This window comes from Armigeres subalbatus, chromosome 1 (assembly GCF_024139115.2).
Source record: "Armigeres subalbatus isolate Guangzhou_Male chromosome 1, GZ_Asu_2, whole genome shotgun sequence".
NCBI lineage: Eukaryota > Metazoa > Arthropoda > Insecta > Diptera > Culicidae > Armigeres > Armigeres subalbatus.
Window position 1 is genome coordinate 6,673,886 of NC_085139.1, and position 24,034 is coordinate 6,697,919.

Below are 24,034 nucleotides of genomic sequence, written 5' to 3' on the forward strand. Positions count from 1 at the left end.
CCCACATGTTGTGTCAGAGCGTGTGTCAGGAGGAGTGTGCTAGAGTGAGCACCCAAATAAGTCTCAAATTGGTGTGCCATAGCGTGAATCAGGTGATAGGGTAAGCATTCAAGTTAGTCTCACATGGTGCGTAGAGGGTGGGCACCCAATTTAGACTCATACGGGATGCCATTAAATACTGCATATTCCCCAGAGGTAATGCTGGGAGGCAGTTCTTGGGGAAACCAGGGTATTAGCAGAGAGGGTAACTCAAGTAACCTTCCGCTACTTGGGTGGGTTTAGCGGGTCAGCCATCTCTGAATGATAATTTCAGGTGTCTGTTTGCAGATATGCCTTCATCCCTCTATAAAAAATATGCTTTTTAGTTCCTCCAATTCGTGTTAAGAGCTACGCACTTTATTTAACTTTGCAACCAGACTGCTTTTTTGTAGTTTTCTTATGATGCGTTGGCTTATAGTGAGATGATCGGCAATCGGTTAATTAAAAATGGATGTCCTATTCGTTTTGATTTTGGTCCTGCGAGGTAGTAGAGTCAGTCTTCGGTGTCGGACCTAGCAGATTATGTTAGTATCGTATGTGGAGAAAATGTTTCGTTCGATCCGAACACCGCTCTCTACAATGCATCCTCTGACAAAATTCGTCATCAGAATCTGTCCGTACGTATGAGCCGATACGGTAACGTACGGAACGAAACATGCACCGTTTTTAGTTACCAGGACGCTTCAACAACTCGTCCTGGATGAGGAAAAACGTTTCCCGCTTACAGCACGTGCAATCAAGGACGACACCTACATACATGGATGGCATCATCACCGGTGCGAACGAAGTGGAAACAGCAACGTTGCTGCAGAGAAGCAACTGAATGCAATGCAATGAACTAATAATAAGAAGCAACAATAAAGAATAAAAAAATCAATAGTAAAGAATGCAATGCTGTTGAAATGAGGTTTTTAACTTCGTAAATGGGCATCCAACTGTCCAGCAGATCTAGTTGCTGGGATGGAATTAACATGGACCCTGATCCAGCAGTAAAAACCTTAGAGTTGACTTGGATTCCATCTTCGGCCATTCTAAGGTTCCAGTTCACCATTCCTTTGCTGGACAGTTCTTACGAAACGCAGCGTGTTGTCAGTGATTGCCACTTTATTGGATCCTTTAGAGCTTCTGGAAGCTGCTATTACTACGGCAAAGATACCCATGCCTTATCAAGCACAAATCGAAAGATGCCTAATCATTCCGGCAGCGGCTGATGTTTAACTCCATTGTTTCTACGACGCATCGGATAATGCTTACGGCGCTTGTCTGTACGTCCCGAGCACTGATGCAGACGGAGGGTTAAGTTTCGACTTATTTCGTTTAAATAGAAGGTGGCTCCGTTAGAATGCCACACAATCCCTAGGATGCAACTTTGCGGAACGGTCTTAGCTGGACAATTGTATGAGAAGGTCCGAACGTCTATCAAAACGTCAGCAAATGGACCATCAATCAATCAATCTATCACAGAAGGCTGTCGGTGGAGTCACGTTCCCAGAGTCCAAAATCCGGCAGACCTAATTACCCCAGGAATTGGTATCGATAGCGGAGGGAGATCATCGAAATAACACTTTCCCTGTTTTTTATTGTCTTTTTAACGAGACTTTCAGCCCAAGGCTTCCCTAGTTGAAAAAATCCAGATTAAACCAAAATTTCAAAATCTGAAACTCGAACATTTAAGGCTAGTGGCGACAATCGGCTACAAGTGCTGTCTTTGGATCCACACTTGCCTGAAAAATTCGAACCGAATTAATATGAAACAACTTGGTAAAGTTGAACGATTTTGAGTACCACCATCGGGGGTGACAATCGGTCTGGGGGGTGAGAATGGGTCATTGCTCTCACCGGCAGCCTGGAGGTCGTAGAGCAATATCGTTCAAAAAGATCTCCTATATTTTAGTCTTCTATCTCTCAGATACATTTAATCTCTTCTACAAGCATTCTAAGTAGTTGAAACAGTGACCCATTCTCACCCCCATTTGACCCATTGTCACCCCCGACGGCGGTACATTCTTTCAGGTGGCCTTAAGATTATAAACCTGATACAGTATCCCCCCGCTTATCCGGACCTCGCTAATCCGACGACTCGTTAGTCCGGATCTCACTAATTCGGAATTTTCCGGATTAAAAAGTATCAACACCCATTTAAACACATTATGCTGTCAGTTTTCAAATTTGTGCTGTGATTTTGTTTTGGTTCGTTTGTATGGATTTGACAGTCGGATTAACGAGAGAAAGCCCGATAGTCCGGCCATACATTTGTCGGATCAGCGGGGGTGTTGATAATCTCCAGTGATTACTGTACCAACGCCAATCCGTGAGACGACGATGAGACGTGAGATGACGATGAAGTATGTGTGACCAGTCTACAACAGCATTTGAGCTCGTTGTTTGTTTACATTATTCTATGATAAGGAGTGGAGAAATAAACGAACCAAAATTGTGAAATTCTAATTAAATGGAAAGCGTTTTAAAACCGGTAGAAGAAGAGATCGATAGATTTACGGTTACAGTTCTGAAGAGCAGTAAGTACGATAGATAATAGTGTTCGAAAAACAATGTACTAAAACATTTTCGATATAGATACAATACGAATTCTGTTTGGAGAGCGGAAGGAGAAAACTAGGGGTGTTAAAGTTGTTTACGGACTAGATTTGTAAAAGACGTCACTAGATTGTTCGAGAGAACGGAAAGATTGCTCGTAGATCATCGTAAGAGTTAGAGGAGACACTATTTCTTGTAAGTTAGGTGACACTTGTACTGGAAGAGAAATAATTAAAATATAATTACAGTTTGAGCTGATCGCAAATCGACTGCTACAAAAACCTAGTTCTTCCTCTGGAAATTCCGAACAAACTCAAAAAGAAATAACGGACATAACCTCGGAAGCGATGTCGGAAGCAGCGGAGATGACGATGACTGCATGCGGCGCCTGCGGAACCACCTCCGAATTGGACGAGCAGATGATTGGGTGTGATAACTGCGACCGCTGGTTCCATACGCGGTGCGTGGGCGTTACGGCGGAGGCGACGAAAGAGAACAAGTGGTTCTGTCCATCCACCGAGTGCCAACAGCAGTACAGTGAGTACTTGAAAAAGTTAGAGAAGGAGGAAAAGAAGAAGAAGAGTAGCAAGAAAAATAAAGCATTAGGGGAGGAGTTCGACAGGGCTAGTAATAAGTCTACTAGGTCAGTAAATGAATCCGGTTCTGAATTAGAAAAACGGTTGAAGGACTTAGAAGAAGAACAACAGGCTAGAGAGAGATATTGAGATCGAGATGATCGTCCGCGAAAAGCGAATGGAAATGGAAAGGGTATTGAAGGAGAAGAAGTTGAAAATGGAAAATATACTCAGAGCGAAGCAGAGAGAAGAAGAGCAGGAATTTATGGAGAGAGTACTGGAGGATGAGAAAAATCACCTTGAGGAGTTAAGAAGAATGCGAGACAAGTTCGAAGCCAGGAGGAATAGTGTAAAAAAGGAAATTCAGAAGTTGCAATTGAGAGAAGATATAGAGTCGAAGAAAGGGAACATGATAGGAACACCTCTTCGGAACCCGGAAGTTATGATACCGAAGAAACAGGAAAAGGAAAAGCATCGAGTGAAGGTTCGAAAAGAAAGGCGATCGACAAAGAACAACGATAGCAGTGAAGAAGAAGAGGAAGAGGAGGAGTCAGAAGAAGAATCGGAAGAAAGTGAACAAGGATCCGAAGAAGATTCCGAAGAACAAGAATCTGCAGAAGAAAATGAGGAGGAAGAAGAAGAAGAAGAAAAGAAGAAACCAAAACAAAAGAAAACGGCTTCAAACGGGCAGGGGCAGCAGCGTGTTGGTCCCACGAAGGTACAGATGGCGGCGAGGAACGGGGTTACAAAGAAGTTACCAATATTCACAGGTCGACCGGAAGAATGGCCTCTATTTTTTGGTTCATACGAGGCGTCCAATCAAGCATGTGGTTTCACTGAAGTCGAAAACCTAGTACGTCTACAGGACAGCTTGAAAGGCCAAGCTTTGGAGAGCGTTCGAGGTCAGCTTCTATTCCCGAAGTCTGTCCCGAAGGTTATCAGCAAATAACGGCAGCTATATGGCCGTCCAGAGCAGCTATTGCAGTGTCACTTGGAGAAGGTGCGGAAATTGGAACCACCGAAACCAGAAAAATTGGCAACATTTATTCCGTTTGGAACAGCAGTGGAGCAGCTTTGCGAGCACCTGGAAGCCGCAGGATTGAAACAGCACCTGGTGAATCCGATGTTGGTGCAGGATTTGGTGGACAAACTCCCAGCGAGCGATAAGCGTGAATGGGTGCGGTACAAGAAGAGGAAGAAGAACGTCACGCTACGCACGTTCACGAACTTTGTGTCGGAGATAGTCGCAGAAGCCTGCGAAGCGAACGTATCAGTCGAATTTAGGGCCGAATCAAAGAAGGATGCTCAAATGTTGTAAGAGGTCGGAAGGAGAAGGGCGCTGTTTATAGTCATAGTGCTTCCGAGTCAGTAGACACCACATCCGACATGATTCCTGGACGAAAGGATTGTAAAGTATGTGGCCGAGTTGACCATCGACTACGCTTTTGCCAAGATTTTCGAAAACTATCAATCGCGGATCGTCTGGACGTGGTGCGAAGATGGAAGCTATGCAAAGTGTGCCTTAACGACCATGGCAGCGCGGAATGCAAATTCAGGATGCAATGTATGATCGGCGGTTGTACGGAGCGACATAATCCTTTGTTACATCCGGAGTCAGGAATGGTAGTGATGAATGCTCACATCCGGTTAAATAGCACCGTACTCTTCCGTATGCTACCGGTAACATTATTCTTCCGCGACAAATCCGTCTCTACTTTGGCATTCTTAGACGAAGGTGCATCTGTGACGATGATCGAGAAGGCATTAGCGGATCAGCTGGGTGCCGAGGGTGTTCGGCAGAAACTCGAGATTCGGTGGACCGGGGATGTAGCTCGCATAGAGAAAGACTCTAAGCGCATCAGTTTAAAAATATCTGCGATGGGAGAATCGGAACAGCTACTGATGAACGAAGTGTGCACAGTACAAAAATTGTCATTACCGGAGCAGTCACTCGATGTACGGGATATGATACAGCGATACGAACACCTCCGTGACTTGCCGGTTACCTCATACAAGAAGAGTCGTCCACGAATTCTCATCGGTTTGAATAATCTGCACACTATGGCTCCCACAGATGCGAGATTGGGTAGATTAGGAGAGCCAATTGCGGTCAAATCACCACTTGGATGGACAGTTTATGGTCCGAACAATAGAGCAGCACTACCCAATTCACATGTAGTGAGTTTCCACCAGGAGGTAACAAATCAAGAGCTACATGATTTGATAAAAAATCAATATGCGCTAGAAGAATCGGTAGTTTGTAAAGTAAAGGAGTCGCCTGAAGATACGAGAGCTCGAAAAATAATGGAGACAACTACCATCCGAACAGGATGCCGATTCGAAACCGGGCTATTGTGGAAATCGGATAACCCACAGTTTCCAGACAGCTACCCGATGGCTTTGCGGCGGTGTAAACAGCTTGAGAACCGATTAAAAAGAGACCCGATACTTCAGGAGAATGTCTGCAAACAGATAGAGGACTATCAGCGGAAAGGATACGCTCATCAAGCAACACCGGAAGAACTGTCCAATACTGACCCAAGGAAAGTTTGGTATATTCCACTGGACGTCGTTGTGAATCATCTGAAAGGGAAAGTTAGACTAGTTTGGGACGGTAGGGCCTCAGTAAATGGAGTCTCTCTAAACTCACATCTGATGAAAGGGCCGGATATGCTAGCATCATTGCCTGCGCTAATTAACCGTTTTCGAGAACGGAGAATAGGATTTGGTGGGGACATAAGAGAAATGTACCACCAAATTAGGATCAGAGAGGAAGATAAGCAGGCCCAACGGTTCCTGTTTCGAGTAAAGGAGGGAGATGCACCTAAAGTGTATGTTATGGACGTTGCCACCTTCGGGTCAACCTGCTCGCCTAGCTCCGCACAGTTTATCAAAAACAAGAATGCGATGGAGTTCGCCAGGAGATTTCCAGAAGCGGTAGAAGCAATTGTGGAGAAACACTATGTAGACGACTACTACGATAGTGCAGATACGGAGGAGGAAGCTGTTCGCCGAGCTAACGACGTGAGATTTGTACATTCGAGAGGCGGTTTCGAAATCAGAAATTGGGTTTCAAATTCCGGTAAAGTTCTCCGCAGCCTCGGTGAAGGAAAAACTGAACAGGCAGTACATTTCAATAAAGACAAGGAGTCGGGCAACGAAAGGGTGCTGGGAATAATATGGAGTCCAAAGCAAGACGTGTTTTCATTTTCCACAGAGCACCGAGAAGGTATGCAGAAGTACTTGCGCGATGGAATGACCCCCTCGAAACAAGCAAAGCTGCGTTATGGGTTTCTTCGATCCGCTTGGATTACTCGCCCTGTTTACGATACACGGGAAGATTCTAGTACAGGAGCTTCGGCGTGTTTGTTGTGACCGGGATGACGAAATTGGTGGGAATTGTTTGGAAAGTTGGAACAGGTGGATAAGCTTGTTGCCTGCGGTAGAAGCTTTAAGAATTCAAGATCATATTTCGGAAATTTAATTTCTGCCTCCTTCCGGTCGGTAGAGCTGCACGTATTCACCGATGCCAGCGAGAACGCGTACGGGTGTGTGGCTTATTTCCGTGTTGTTGTAGGTGATCATATCCGAGTATCCCTAGTAATGGCTAGATCGAAGGTGGCGCCACTAAAGCAACAATCTGTTCCACGGCTTGAACTGATGGCTGCGGTGCTCGGCGCTAAATTGATGTCAACGGTCAAGGCAAACCATTCTCTGAATGTTCATCGTCAAATTTTGTGGTCCGACTCTCAGACAGTCCTCAGCTGGATAAGGTCAGACCAGTATAAATATAAGCAAGCTGTAGCGTTCAAGATAGGCGAAATCCTGGAAAGCACAAGCGTGGCTGATTGGCGGTGGGTCCCTACAAAGTTGAATATAGCGGACGTTTTAACGAAGTGGAATGAAGGTTCTCCTCTGGTATCAGACAGCCAGTGGTTCAAGGGACCCGATTTTCTATACGAATCGGAGGACGCGTGGCCTGTTTCGAACAAACCGGCGACGAATACTATCGAGGAGATGAAGGTTCGTTTTCTATTCCATGATGGAGTTTTCAACGAGTCATTAATCGACGTGAGGGTAACGAATCGATGGAAGAAGCTAGTGCGGATTACGGCATTAGTTCTACGGTTCATTGGTAATTGCCGGCGGAAAGCTAAAGGAGTTCCGATTTGGACGGCTAAAACAGCCGGGACATTGGGGAAAAATCTAGAAGGTGGAATGACGTCAGTGTATTTGCCAATCCAGCAGAGCGAATTCCAGCATGCAGAGGTTATACTTTGGAAACAAGCGCAGATGGAAGGCTTCCCGGACGAGATGCATACGTTACAGAAGGCGGAATTGGTGAAAAAGTCGAATGTTCTGTACAAAATGAAGCCTGTGGTTGATGACGCAGGGGTATTACGTGTGGGAGGAAGACTACAACAAGCTGAATTTATGCCGTTCGACAAAAGGTTTCCCATCATTCTACCCAGAAACCATAGAATAACGGAGTTAATTATTCAGAGCTATCACGAGGTGTTCGGCCACGCAAACAGAGAAACCGTTTTCAACGAACTGAGGCAGAAATTCTATATCCCGAAATTGCGGGTCGTTATCCGTAAAGTAGTTGCTGAGTGCGTTTGGTGTAAAGTGCATCGCTGTCTACCTCAAAACCCACAGATGGCTCCACTTCCAATTGAACGGGTCACTCCTAACATGCGTCCATTTAGTGCAGTTGGGGTCGACTATCTCGGTCCTGTGATGGTGACGGTTGGTCGCCGAAGTGAGAAGCGATGGGTGGCGCTGTTCACCTGCTTGGCAATTCGAGCAGTCCACCTAGAAATTGTGTACAGCCTGTCTACACAGTCCTGTTTAATGGCAATCCGGAGATTCGTGACCAAGCGTGGAATGCCACAGCAGTTCTTTTCGGATAATGGAACGAACTTTAAAGGAGCCAGTGCTGAAATTTTGAAGCAGTTGCAGAAAATCGACATGGAATGTTCGGAAGATATGGTTAGTTCCACCACGAAATGGAATTTCAATCCTCCTGGAACCCCCCATATGGGTGGTGTCTGGGAAAGAATGGTGAGGTCAGTGAAGGAAGCGTTGAAGGCGTTTGACGACGGTCGGAAATTGACCGACGAGGTGCTGCAGACAACTTTGGCAGAGGCCGAGGACATGATTAACACTCGTCCTCTCACCTACATGCCGCAGGAGTCAACCGAGGAAGAAGCTATCACGCCGAATCACTTTTTGCGTGGTACGGTTCTTGCAGATGATCTAAAGACAGATGACCAGTTTGATTTGGCGGATACACTGCGGGATTTGTATCGACGTTCGCAGTATCTGGCAGACAAAATGTGGGAGCGGTGGTACAAAGAATACTTGCCGAATCTCAACCAACGAACAAAATGGTGCGAAGAGCAGAAGTCGCTAAGTGTCGGGGACCTTGTATTTATCGTTGATGGTAAAAATAGGAAAAGTTGGATCAGAGGAATCGTGGAGAAAATTATAGTAGCAGGAGATGGTAGAGTAAGGCAAGCGATTGTGCGCACCAGCAGGGGCGTTTTTCGAAGAGGAGTGGTCAACTTAGCGCTGCTTGAGGTGACTGGAGGTAATTCCGGTTTAGTCCGCTGAACTGCTACCGGAGTTACGGGCTGGGGAGTGTTGATAATCTCCAGTGATTACTGTACCAACGCCAATCCGTGAGACGACGATGAGACGTGAGATGATGATGAAGTATGTGTGACCAGTCTACAACAGCATTTGAGCTCGTTGATTGTTTACATTTTTCTATGATAAGGAGTGGAGAAATAAACGAACCAAAATTGTGAAATTCTAATTGAATGGAAAGCGTTTTAAAACCGGTAGAAGAAGAGATCGATAGATTTACGGTTACAGTTCTGAAGAGCAGTAAGTACGATAGATAATAGTGTTCGAAAAACAATGTACTAAAACATTTTCGATATAGATACAATACGAATTCTGTTTGGAGAGCGGACTAGATTTGTAAAAGACGTCACTAGATTGTTCGAGAGAACGGAAAGATTGCTCGTAGATCATCGTAAGAGTTAGAGGAGACACTATTTCTTGTAAGTTAGGTGACACTTGTACTGGAAGAGAAATAATTAAAATATAATTACAGTTTGAGCTGATCGCAAATCGACTGCTACAAAAACCTAGTTCTTCCTCCGGAAATTCCGAACAGGGGGTATACTGTAATTGGAATAATGGCTTGTTCCTAAGTAAATCCATGTCCACATTGCTAGGCCGAGAAAAACTCGAGAGCGGCGTTTCCAGGACTATTGGAAATATTCATGATAACTGCGACTGCGATACAGGTTCTAATAAAAATTGAAAAAATCAGGCATGCTGCGAAAAATACATCTAATTCCCGGCAAGGACAGTGAAGTGTCTTCCTCTTTCACGTCACGTGAACTCTTCATTCATTAACGGTATATAAAAGAAAGTGTTAAAACGAACTGAACAGATTTATGGATTAATGGATATGGAATGGATTAATCAAAAGCAAAGAAATGAAGTGCAAATTGCATTGTTTCTCATTTTTGTAATTTTTTCAGCAATAAGCATGCACGAGAGTATTGAAAAACGACACGGATTGAGTCGAAATCATCCATTGAAAGTTCCGGGAAAGTTATTTTTATAAAGTATATGAGCAGTGACGGGAAATGTCATTTCGAAGTCATGGGACTAATTTGTTAATATCTTCTTTTACATGTTAAGTACAATTGTTTTTTTTTTTTTTTTTTGTATTTGCTGATTATCTAATACATGCATTCATCTCTTAGCCTAGGTGTACCGTGTTTTCTTAACACTATCATCCTTATTAGCTATGTTATATTTTTAGTTATTATTAATACATTTCAATTGCCTCTGGCAGTTAGAATTTTTCCTCTGGTTGATTTGAACCATGTAGGAATTACAATGTTTTCAACTTAAACTAATCTTAACCTATTTTATACTAAGGGTACAAGGAGTTAATCGTTGCAATAGAAGATTGCAACGATTTTTGTCTAAAATTGAGAATAATTTTGTTGGACATTTGTTGCAATGTCTCTATATTAGAGATTCTATAAAGTTCATTGGTACTATACCACGGAGGCAACTTCAGAATCACTTTCAAAATTTTATTTTGAATCCTCTGGAGTGCCTTCTTTCTGGTATTGCAGCAACTAGTCCATATTGGCACAGCATACAACATGGCAGGTCTAAAATTTGTTTGTAAATCAAAAGTTTGTTCTTAAGACAAAGTTTTGATTTTCTGTTTATAAGAGGATATAGACACTTAATATCTTTGTTACACTTGGCTTGAATGCCTTCAATTTGACTTTTAAAAGTTAATTTTGATCTAGCAGAAGTGCTAAATATTTAGCTTCGCTAGACCAATTAATTGGAACCCCATTCATAGTAACAATATGTCTGTCAGATGGATTCAAATAAGAAGCTATCGGCTTATGTGGGAAAATTATAAGCTGAGTTTTGGAAGCATTCGGAGAAAGTTTCCATTTTCGCAAATAAGTGGAGAAAATATCCAAACTTTTTTGCAATCTACTACAAATGACACGAAGGCTACGCCCTTTGGCTGAGAGACCTGTGTCATCTGCAAACAAAGATTTTTGACACCCTGGTGGTAAATCAGGTAAGTCAGAAGTAAAAATGTTATACAAAATGGGCCCCAGTATGCTGCCTTGGGGAACACCAGCTCTTACAGGTAATCTATCAGATTTAGAATTCTGATAGTTTACCTGCAGTGAGCGATCTGATAAATAATTTTGGATCAGTTTAATAATGTACAGAGGAAAATTAAAATTCATCAATTTTACAATCAAACCTTCATGCCAAACACTGTCAAATGCTTTCTCTATATCAAGAAGAGCAACTCCAATCGAATATCCTTCAGATTTGTTGAGCCGAATTAAATTCGTAACTCTTAATAACTGATGGGTGGTTGAATGCCCATGGCGAAAACCAAATTGCTCATCAGCAAAAATAGAATTGTCATTAATATAAACCATCATTCTATTTAAAATAATCTTTTCAAACAGTTTGCTTATTGAAGAAAGCAAACTGATTGGGCGATAACTAGAAGCCTCAGCTGGATTTTTGTCCGGCTTCAAAATAGGAACAACTTTGGCGTTTTTCCATTTATCTGGGAAGTATGCCAATTGAAAACATTCGTTAAACATATTAACCAAAAAGCATAAAGAGCTCTCAGGAAGTTTTTTGATAAGTATGTAGAAAATACCATCATCACCCGGGGCTTTCATATTTTTAAATTTTTTAGTAATAGACAGTGTTGGTAAAATCACTCATAAAACTCAATCAACGAGCGCTCCCGTGCGAACAAAATCATCTGTGATTTAAAAGGAATGCATCACGCTTGAATTTTTCATGCTAAAACGCATCATTTCACTCATTTGCCAAAAAATCATTTTGGTTTAAAAACACATTTGAATTCTATTTGGAGGCAATTTATTGCTTATACATAAAAGAGTGTCTAATATTGTATGCGACGAACGTCAATTTACTGTTTTTCACAAAAAGGAACAAAAGAAAGCCTACGATGATTCAAACGTATGCACGATTCAACTCAGCCCTAAGTTTTTAGGTGCCGAGTTGGATGCTTATCAACCCACTATTGATTTGAATCGTTCATGAGTTTTGAGATTTTGAGTTTTTAAAAACACTGGTAATAGATCTCACTTCATCCAAATTAGTTCCCAACGAAGGGTCAAAAACATTATCTTGGCTGAGAATGTCTTCGAAGCTTCGTGTAACCTGATCCTCAATTGGACTAGTGAGACCTAGACTAAAATTATGGGCACTCTCGAACTGCTGAGCAAGTTTTTGAGCCTTTACGCCATTTGTTAATAAAATTTGATTTCCCTCTTTAAGCGCTGGAATTGGCTTTTGAGGTTTTTAAGAATTTTTCTTAATTCCAAGAGGGTTTCGAACTGGGATCCAACTTCGAGACATTATTCTCAAAGTTGGTATTTCTCAGAATAGCGAAACGTTTTTTAATTTCAAATCTCGCCAAATAACTTTCAACGCGGGATCGCGAGTTCTTTGGTATTGCCTTCGCCTCACATTTTTAAGACGGATCAGTAGCTGAAGATCGTCGTCAATAATAATGGAGTTGAATTTAATTTCACATTTAGGAATTGCAATGCCTCTGGCTTCGACAATTAAATTTATCAAAGATACGAGCGCATTGTCAATATCACTTTTGGTATCCAAAGGAATATCAACATCAAAATTTCTATCGATATATGTTTCATATAATTCCCAATCAGCTCTATGATAATTAAAAGCAGAGCTGATTGGATTATAAATGGCTTCTTGTGAGATTTCAAATGTCACAGGAAGGTGATCAGAGTCAAAGTCAGCATGAGTTACCAATTGGCCACACAGCTGACTTGAATCCGTTAAAACTAAATCAATTGTAGAAGGATTTCGACTGGAAGAAAAACAAGTAGGGCCATCGGGATATTGAATAGTATAATATCCCGCAGAACAATCTTCAAATAAAATTTTGCCGTTGGAATTGCTTTGAGCATTATTCCATGAACGGTGTTTGGCATTGAAGTCACCAATTACGAAGAATTTTGATTTGTTGCGAGTCAGAATTTGAATATCAGCTTTCAACAAATTCTTTTGCTGCCCATTGCATTGAAAAGGCAAATAGGCTGCAATGAAGGAAAATTGACCAAAATTTGTTTCAACAGAAACTCCCAAGGTTTCAAAAACTTTGGTTTCAAACGAAGAAAATAATTTATGTTTGATACGTCTATTAATGACGATGGCGACCCCACCACAGGCGCTGTCAACACGATCATTTCTGTAGATAAAATAGTTTGGATCTCTTTTAATGAAGAGTCCTGGTTTTAAATACGTTTCAGTTATAATGGCAATATGCACATTATGAACTGAAAGGAAGTTGAATAATTCATCTTCCTTACCCTTTAGAGAGCGGGCATTCCAATTTAGAACTTTCACACAATTATTTGGATCCATTGAAACGGAGTCCGATAACAATTTTTTGTGTGTACTTTATACCAACCTGAACAGCTTCAGGAATGGTATTTGCTTTGAACATTGCATCAATCATGTGATGCAATTGTTCAGTTAAAAATCAAATCGGAAGCAGTCATGCTACCTGAATCGGCAACATGACCGACCGTTATTTTCCGTTGGGACATGGGTATAAACCTCATTTTGAGAAGAGAAATTTTGTCTACCAGCAGCGATGTTTGCATACGTAGGTACATTGGAAAAATTGGAATTTACTGAAGTGCTTGCTACCCGTTGACGAGCGGCAAAATTTGTTTGTGAATTGTGGTGGGTATGAATTGCTCGACCGGTAACCGGTTTCGAAATTTGAGCGTTTGAAAAATTTCTACCCGTCGAATCTGGGATCCGATTGGAATTTCCCGTCATCAATTTTGCACGGGAATTCAAAACTTTTTTGCGTGAAGGGCATTGCCAGAAATTGGATTTATGATTGCCCCCACAATTTGCGCACTTAAATTTATTGGAATCTTCTCTCACAGGACATGCGTCCTTGGCGTGAGAGGTTCCACCACAAATCATGCATTTAGCATCCATGTGACAATGATTGGTTCCATGACCCCATTTTTGGCACTTACGGCACTGGGTGGGGTTTTGGAAATTTCCCCCCGGCCTGCGGAAATGTTCCCATGTAACACGGACATGAGACATAATACACGCCTTTTCCAAACTTTTCATATTATTTAGTTCACTTTTGTTAAAATGAACTAAATAAAATTCTTGAGAAATGACCCTCTGGGAAGTACCAGAGTGATCAAAATCCAAGTAATTGAGAAATTTCAATTTTAATCTCATCCAGTGATTTGTCATCACTGGGGAGACCTTTCAAGACGACTTTGAACAATCGCTCAGTTTTGTCGTCGTATGTGAAGAATTTATGGCGCTTCTCAGTTAAATACTGAAGAAGACGTTTGCGATCGTCAAAGGATCCCGGCAAAACGCGGCAGTCACCCTTCCTAGCAATCTGAAATGAAACCTTGATCCCTGAAGGTTGCTCAAAATCTCATTCCGGAAGCCAGAAAACTCGGCAACAGATACCACAATTGGCGGAATCCTTTGCTTTTTCGCATGAATCGAATCACCTGGGCTAGAGGTATATTCGATTTGCTCAATTTCATCATTAATCAAATCGAACTGATTGCTCAGTTCGATTGGAGAAGAATTATTTCCGATATTAGAGTTAGAAGGAATATCTGAATACTCCAGCTTCCTTCTATTTTTTCCGCGCTTCGGCAGGACGGTCTTGAAACCGTGTTTCTTTGAAGGAAGTGGAGAATTCAGAGACTCCCCCTTCCTCCTGTTTTTATTAATGCTCATTGCTGGTTTTTTCCCAGAACGGTGTCCCTGCAGGATTACCACCGCTTGTCGGAATTTTACTTCCGCAAACGAGTCCAACGTAAAACGAAGGCACGGGTCCTTGCAAAGATCGTAACGGGATCAGTGGGTACAAATAGCGCTAAGAAGCACCGTTGAAATTAAAATAGCTTCGGGTAGTATTAAAAACTTCCTTCCGCAAAGAGAGAAAGAACCGCACAGCACGAAAGCACGATGCGGTCTGATTAAGTACAATTGTGATTTTATATAAAAAAGGACCTTAAAACTTAGGCGGCGTTATTGGAGCATGTTATTAATAATGGAACAAATACCCTAATATAACATCTGTGGATGTTATATATGGTTGGTATGGATAGTAAATATGGTTTATCATACTTAGTTGCCTAGAATTGAATGCAAACTAAAATGAACCTTATCTTAATTTTTAAATGTTCCTAGATAAATCTCATTTTACTTATCGTCGTAGCCAACACTTTTGTATAGAACTCAATTGGTGCCGCTGAAGACACCTTGGAAGTTGAGAAATATGTATTTGACGAGATGATATACACAGAATTCTGTTTTTACACGATTTTGTTTAGGTCGTATTTTTGATCGCGTGGCTTCAATTTACGACCAAAATCCATGCAACAAGGTCCTGAAACCCCTAAAATAATCTAGAGAAAGCCCAGATGGTTATTTATATACAATTAAAAATTTAGATGGGGGCAAAACTGAGAAAATGTAAATCGTGTTGAAACAGAATCATGTGCATTTCTTCGATATATATCAGTTACGTCTTGAAAAGGGCGTAACTCCAAAACGGGCCCTACGATTTTTCTCAAATTTCTTCCAGAGATGCAGTATAGTTTTGATGGAGAATGTTTTTTGTTAATAACGGTCAGGGGAGCACCGTGGTTGCGTCTGATCAAGTTGCTCCAAACACCAACAACTAGTTGATGTGGGATTTCTTACCACATCAGAACTAAGGAACGCAGGAGGCACGTTGGCTCACAACTACGCTGCTTCATTCAACCCATTCCTTTCCAAGGACCAACTTCTTAAACTAGGAGGATGACTGAAGCACTCTTTAGAGTCAGATGAAGCGAAGCACCCAGTTGTTCTTCCAGCTCGGCATCCGTTAACACGGCTGCTTCTTCAGCATTATCATGAACAACTGCTACACGCGGGGCCGCAGCTGATGCCAAGTGTACTAAGACTCCTATTCTGGCCGCTTGGGTGTAGAAGCGAAATCAGAAACATCGTAGTTACCTACATAGATGCCAGACAATTTTTCGTTGCAACCAACTTTCGTGTAACAATTTATAAGAGAATTGCCAGCAGCTAGGGTTACCGTATCTCGTCCGTTTTCTGACGCATGAATCGATTATTTTGGCCCTGTTCATCTTCGCCCAATCCCACGACGTGCTACAGTTAAGGCCTACGTAGCATTTTTTGTTTGCCTTTGTACGAAGGCTGTTCATCTGGAGCTGGTGTCAGATTTATCCACTAACAGGTTCCTGCAGGCGCTTCGCAGAATTGTGGCGAGGAGAGGACTGTGCACTAACATTTACTCTGACAATGGCACTAATTTTGTCGGGGCCCGCAACCAGATGAAGGATCTGCTAAAGCAGTTGAATAGCCACGATCATAACAACTCTGTATCCAAGGAATGCGTTAAGGATGGTATTCAGTGGCATTTCATACCACAGAGTGCCCCCCACTTCGAAGATTAATGGAAAGCGGCCGTCGGATCAACCAAACACCATTTGCTGCGAGTAATAGGCGATTCATCCGTGTCTCCGGAGGACTTTATCACACTACTCACCCTTGTCGAAACTTGTCTCAACTGTTGCCCCCACGCCCGTCCATTTTCTGATCGGCACATCGCTGCAATTTCGTTTTATGGTTAGCTATACCCCCACTGGATCTAGAGCTACGAGAAAGGTCATGGTGACGAGTTGACCGATGTCTTGACACGAGCTTGCGACATGGCTATGCCAAGGAAGTGTAAGCCATATGGGAACCGCAAACCAGCGTACTGGTGGCCTGACGCGAACTGGACTAGCTGAACTTCGTAGATCTTGCCTTAAAGCCAAAAGAAGACTACGACGTGCAAGAAACGAGGTTGATCGACTTGATAGACGCCGGACATTCCAGACAGCAAGCAGAGCTCTAAACTACGAACTAAAGTGTAGTAAAAGAGCATGCTTTGAAAGGCTGTGCAGTATGGTAAACAACACTCCATGGGGGGATGCTTACAGGATAGTGATGGCTAAAACAAATAGCACACCTCCTGAGAGATCTCCGGAGATGTTAGCTAGGATCCTTGAAGGGCTGTTCCCGAAGCATGATTCACCAGACTGGCCTGATACACCGTATGGGTCGGTTGACGTGGTCCCGTTAGTGACTATCGAAGAGCTTATCGAAACCGCAAGAGGTTTTAAGCTCAATAAGGCGCCGGGTCCTGATGGTACTCCGAACCTGGCCCTTAAACACGCGATTCTTGCCGCTCCAGATATGTTCAGGAGCTGCCTCCAACGTTGTCTGGATGAAGGAAACTTTCCAGATCGTTGGAAACGACAGAAATTGGTGTTATTGCCCAAGCCTGGGAAATCCCCGGGAAAACCTTCGGCATACAGACCAATTTGCCTCCTCGACGGAGCTGGTAAGCTGCTTGAGAGGGTTATTCTGAACAGATTGTCGACCTATACCGAGCGTACTGGTGGGCTATCAAACAACCAGTATGGCTTCCGTAAAGGTCGTTCCACCGTCGAAGCAATTCGATCGGTAACGGATACGGCCAAGATAGCGAGAGGTTTGAACAGGCGAGGTATTAGATACTGCGCATTGATTACACTTGATGTAAAAAATGCGTTTAACATTGCTAACTGGGTAGCTATTGCTGACTCCCTGCACCGATTGAGAGTTCCGGATACGTGCAGGATACTGAAAAGTTATTTTCAGAATAGGGTGCTGATATACGACACGGATGCTGGTCAAAAGTCGATCGTAGTGTCTGCGGGTGTTCCACAGGGGTCGATCCTCGGACCGGTTCTGTGGAATATTATGTACGACGGAAGTATTACGCTTAAGTCTCCCGGCCGGTGTGAAAATAGAAGGCTTCGCGGATGACGTAATGCTAGAGGTAACAGGAGACACTCTCGACGAAGTCGAACTGAAGACTTCATACGCGATTGGCAGAGTGGAGGAATGGCTCAACTCGAGGCGGTTCCTTGCACACCACAAGACGGAAGTCGTGGTGGTGCATAACCGTCATGGGTTGCAGCAAGCGAGGATAAGAGTAGGGACCTGCACAGTTAACTCCGTGAGGTCTCTTAAGCATCTGGGCGTGATGATCGACGATAAGCTCAATTTTACGAGCCACGTCGATTATGCATGTCAGCGGGCTTCATTGGCGATAAAATCTTTATCACGAATGATGTCCAACAGATCGGCGGTGCATAGTCAAGTGCGTAGGCTGATAGCTGGCGTAGCATTGTCTATCATCCGTTATGGCGTGCCGGCATGGGCCGTAGCACTAAAAGCCGAGTACAATGTAAAGAAATTGATCAGAGTACACCGGCTGATGTGCCTACGTGTCGCGAGCGCATATCGCACCATATCATATGAGGCGGTGTGCGTTATAGCTGGGATGATGCCGATTGACATACTCCTAGAGGAAGATGTGGAGTGCTACAACGAAAGGGACTCGGTGCAAGTGCGACGTGTCAAGAGAGCAGCCTCGCTGCTGAAATGGCAAAGAACATGGGACAGCCCAGTCATAGGTCGTTGGACCCACAGACTGATTCCGGATGTGTCCAACTGGGTCGATAGAAAACATGGCCAGGTCAACTTCCACCTAACACAGGTGTTGTCTGAACATGGTTGCTTTAAAAAATTCCTACACAGGTTTGGCTTCGCAGATTCTGCGGAGTGTCCTGAATGTGTAGGTGAGGTAGAGTCGGCAGAGCATGTGATGTTCGCATGCCCGCGATTCGAGGTAGAACGTAATGCCATGCTGCTTGTTAGCGGTATAGATACAACCCCGGATAACCTCGTCGAGAGGATGTGCCGGGAGCAAGTTATATGGAATGCGGTGAACACAGCATCTCAACAGATTATGTATGTCGAAACTGCAGTGGTGGTGGCGTCTTGAACAAAACCAACGAATGCAGTAAGGGCACCTGTGATGCAGTGAACACTTTGCTCACCCCGACAACCAACATGTCGCGGATGGGCTGCGGGGACCTTCGTATGTAATAAAGGTAATAAAATATGATATAAAGGTCATTGCGGTTTATGCGCGGTGGTTGTTGTCGGGGTGCTCGTCTCCAACGTGAGATTATGATACGGACCGCTAGGTTACTATCATAGCTTGCGATCGACGGGTGGTAAGGTTACCACCCTTGAAGTCGATGTGTATTAACGTCAAGTGCGTTAGCATAGGCGTGAGCGTTCTCAATAGTCTCCCCCTGATGTATTGCTTAATTGCGGGCCGAGGGTACGGACTGGCGAAAGGGTTTTGGTTTTAGTGGGTCGGGCAACATACCCATCCACACACTACCTGAGTTAACCTCCTCAGGTGTCTGGATGCAGATTTCCGTTTACCCTTACTCAAAAAAAAAACATACCTGCAATCCATTCAGGAGCCTGAATTGGGTTCACTTCCGAACAATCGCCCTAATGCCCTGCAGCTCCTCAAAAAAAGGTTGCATGATTTTTGGAAGAGATGGCGCAGAGAATATCTCTGTCATCAAAGACGAAAATCAGCTTCCGATGAAGTGAAGAATGGGGCGAATCTGCGATATCCAAGAACCTGGCAGTGAAGGAATTGTTACCCTTAAAACTGCCACTGGATCATTAATTCGAATTGAGAAGCTTTGTTCCCTCCCGAGCAGCACAAGTTAGGCAAATCTGGTTGCAGCAACTTGATTGCGACTAAATCTGGTCAAATATGAGTTGCAGTAATCTTTATGAAATATGGGTGCTGCTAGGGCTGCCGCTTCCAGAAGAGGACGACATACCAAGTGGAACTCCCCACAGTAGAATTATCCATATCAACCATTCCATATCGGCGAAGAGGATCTGTTTTTTCTATTTTCAGAAATTTGACAATCTAAGGATGGGTGAGGATGTTGAGTAATAACAAGGTCATCCCACCAGCTACGTCCTGATATTGCTGCACAAGTTTAGACGATCGGTAGCAAGGCATTCCTACTGTGATACTCATTGTTGGTATACACCAATGGATCCAGTGTAAGGCAACCTCATCATCGCAATATCCACGGAGGCTGTACGACAAAACGGAGGATGGTCAGGCAGAGAAGTTCGCCCGAGACGAGCCAGCCTTGGGCTGAAAGTTTTCCTAATAAAGATAAAAAGAAGAAGTTCGCCGAACCACGCACTCTCCCTTACGATCTGCTCATCTCCAGCATCATCATGCTCAGCACGGTCATTATCATTATCGTCTTCAACCACAAAGGAGTGATAAGGACGACTGATAAACAGATAAGAGCAAAGAATCGCTCTCAGGCTCACCGACAAAATCATCGCATCAAATGCAACGAGGACCAGTCTACGATCCGCAATGTGAAACGATGATCGGCGCTTTCCATACGTGTTTCATATCAAAGTGTAGTTTCCGTTTGTAATTACCGATGAAGAAATAATATAATAAGTTTTAGGCATGTTCCGTATTAATTAAGTAATAAAAGTGTCGTGTTTCTACAAGCGCCGCGAGTTTCTATGTGGTAACCCGAAATACTCAAGGAATTGGAAATCCTTTCGATCAAGTGCCTGGACCAAATTAAGGCCTGAACGCAACGTGCTTGTTGGCTGATGCTCAGACAGAATCCTCCATCGATGTCGGAGATGAAACATCTACACTACTGAGCCTAATCTTCGACGGTAATTACCCCGTTCCCCGAACAAAATATGTTTTCCGGTGTTATTAGAATGAAACTGTAGGGGAACAATCAGATACTCCCAATGAGGTACTAAGACCTATCTGAGCGCTGGTATAGCGAATCTGCACCTGATGGAGCGAAAAATAATAGTTTTGAGGTAGTTAATAGTAACTAGCAGTGCACAATTGAGACCCATGTGGATGAAAGCAGTGCAAGTCGTCTACATCTGCGGTGAGTATTTTAAGAGACTGCATAGGTGTTCAAAAATAGCACATTATTTTTTTGTACACACATACCTACACAGCAAAAAAAATATTAATATGGCGTGACGGAACTTTGCAAGACGTACCCATTAATTCGATGTAAACAAAGATTTTACGTATTTTTATGTCATATCAATGGGTTTGTACAACGCTCAACGTAAAATCAAATTGGCGAAAATGATTTTATGTCTGCGTTAAACTAGCATGAAATTACCTCTTTACTTATGTATTTTATTACATTTAAAATGCTGCACATAATTAATGTTCAGAACAAACAAAATATTACATTGAAATGTGTTACTATTGCGCTAAATCTATGCAATATTACAAAAGGAATCAGAACTGTCATCTCAGTCAGGCGATTAGTCTCCATTTTGATTGTGTTTTGTTCCAGGTTGTTCGAAAGAAAAAGTAATTTGGGACAGCGATCGAAAATCTTGAGGATGACTATTCGTCATGTAGCATCCTACGGACACTCGATTGACTCTGTTTTGTGAGGAATCGCTTCCAGAACGAAGGAATCTAGAGCAGCAGGTAAGATTATCTCCGATGCAGAAAGCTCCAGCACATTTTAACTTTTGTTCCTTCTTGTTGCAGAACAAATCCGAGCCTGGGCGACAGGAAAATGTAAAATAATATTAAATCGAACCGGTAAACGGACCCAGTGAAGTGCAGCGAGAAAGGGAAATCAAAGCGGTTAATCAATGTCGACGAGCTTCAATCCGAGAAAAAAGGTAACATCCTCAAGAAAAAAAACATTCAAATTTACCTGGGAAATGTTCGCTAGATAGACATGTCATTTTCCCAATTTTTTTTTGAGGCTCTGTAGAAATATAGTGTGTACCTGATTGTAAACGATTTGCCGGTTAGGAAAAGCCAAAATCTTACATTTTATTTGTATAGCCAACCAAATTCGCATATACAAGAAAAAATACCGTTCATAAATCTTATTTTACTTAAAATATAATATTATTATGAGAAATATTTATTGATAATTATAAATTAAAAATTGAGATTTTGAGAAAACAAATTAAATGTAAAATTTAGAATTTAAATGTTTTACGAATTTAAAATTTTAAAAATTTAAAAAATTAAACATTTAAAAATTTAAAAATTTAAAAACTTAAAAATTTAAAAATTTATAATTTTAAAAATTTCAAGAATTAAAAAATTTTGAAATTTTGAAATTTAAATTCAAAAATTTTAAAATTTAGAAACTTCAATATTTTAACATCTGAAAATTTTAAAATGTGCTTCTAGAAACATGTCCTGTGGAATTTAAAAAAAACCCGGAGATACAAACTTAAAAATTTAAAATTTAAAATTTTAAAAGTTTTAAAATTTTAAAATTTTAAAGTTATAAATTTCAAAATTTCAAAATTTCAAAATTTCAAAATTTCAAAATTTCAAAATTTCAAAATTTCAAAATTTCAAAATTTCAAAATTCAAAAAATTTAAATATTAAAAATTTTAAAATTTTAAAATTTTAAAATTTTAAAATTTTAAATTTAAAAATTAAAAATTAAAAATTTAAAGACTTAAAAATTTAAAAATTTAAAATTGAAAACTTAAAATTGAAAAATTTAAAATTTAAAGAATTAAAAAATTTAAAGAATTTAATAATTTAAAGAATTTAAAATTTTTGAAATTTTTTAATTTAAATTTAAAAATTTCAAAAATTTTAAATTCTTTAAATTCTTTAAATTTTTAAATTCCTTAAATTTTTAAATTTTCAAATTTTTAAATTTTTAAATTTTTAAATTTTTAATTTTTAAATTTTTTTATTTTTTCAATTTTTAAGTTTTAAAATTTTAGAATTTTAAAATTTAAAATTTTAAAATTTTTAATTTTGAAATTTTCTAAATTTTTAAATTTCTTAAATTTTTAAATTTTGAGATTTTAAAATTTTGAAGTTTTGAAATTTTGAAGTTTTAAAATTTTGAAATATATAACTTTAAAATTTTAAAATTTTAAAACTTTTAAAACTTTAAATTTTTGATTTATATGTTTGCATCCCCGGATTTTTTTTAAATTCCACAGAACATGTTTCTAGAAACAAATTTTGAAATTTTCAGTTTTTAAAATATTTAAGTTTCTAAATCTCAAAATTTTTGAATTTAAATTTCAAAATTTCAAAATTTTTAAATTCCTCAAATTTTAAAATTTTAAAATTTTTAAATTTTAAAATTTTAAAATTTTAAAACCTTAAAATTTTAAAATTTTTAAATTTTTAAATTTTTTAAAATTTTAAATTCCTAAAACATTTAAATTCCTAAATTTTACATTTAATTTTTTTTCTCAAAATCTCAATTTTTAATTTATAATTATCAATAAATATTTTTCATAATAATATTATGTTTTAAGTAAAATAAGACGGCGAACGGTATTTTTTTCTTGTATATGCGAATTTGGTTGCCTATACAAATAAAATGTAAGATTTTGGCTTTTCCTAACCGGCAAATCGTTTACAATCAGGTACACACTATATTTCTACAGAGCCTCAAAAAAAAATTGGGAAAATGACATGTCTATCTAGCGAACATTTCCCAGGTAAATTTGAATGTTTTTTTTCTTGAGGATGTTACCTTTTTTCTCGGATTGAAGCTCGTCGACATTGATTAACCGCTTTGATTTCCCTTTCTCGCTGCACTTCACTGGGTCCGTTTACCGGTTCGATTTAATATTATTTTACATTTTCCTGTCGCCCAGGCTCGGATTTGTTCTGCAACAAGAAGGAACAAAAGTTAAAAATGTGCTGGAGCTTTCGTGCATCGGAGATAATCTTACCTGCTGCTCTAGATTCCTTCGTTCTGGAAGCGATTCCTTACAAAACAGAGTCAATCGAGTGTCCGTAGGATGCTACATGACGAATAGTCATCCTCAAGATTTTCGATCGCTGTCCCAAATTACTTTTTCTTTCGAACAACTCGGAACAAAACACAATCAAAATGGAGACTAATCGCCTGACTGAGATGACAGTTCTGATTCCTTTTCGTAATATTGCATAGATTTAGCGCAATAGTAACACATTTCAATGTAATATTTTGTTTGTTCTGAACATTAATTATGTGCAGCATTTTAAATGTAATAAAATACATAAGTAAAGAGGTAATTTCATGCTAGTTTAACGCAGACATAAAATCATTTTCGCCAATTTGATTTTACGTTGAGCGTTGTACAAACCCATTGATATGACATAAAAATACGTAAAATCTTTGTTTACATCGAATTATTGGGTACGTCTTGCAAAGTTCCGTCACGCCATATTAATATTTTTTTTGCTGTGTAGGTATGTGTGTACAAAAAATAATGTGCTATTTTTGAACAT

The 24,034-nt window shown here is 40.7% G+C and overlaps 1 protein-coding gene and 1 long non-coding RNA gene across 2 annotated transcripts in view; one reads left to right on the plus strand and one right to left on the minus strand.

Moving 5' to 3' along the window:
* The window catches only part of LOC134220372 (uncharacterized), a 37,075-nt gene that overhangs the window by 5,724 nt on the left and 7,317 nt on the right, over positions 1-24,034 (minus strand). The window lies entirely within an intron of this gene.
* LOC134208051 (uncharacterized) lies at positions 2,632-3,345 on the plus strand. Its single transcript, XR_009978479.1, has 2 exons — positions 2,632-2,772; positions 2,826-3,345. It is a non-coding gene; the product is annotated as an uncharacterized LOC134208051 (long non-coding RNA).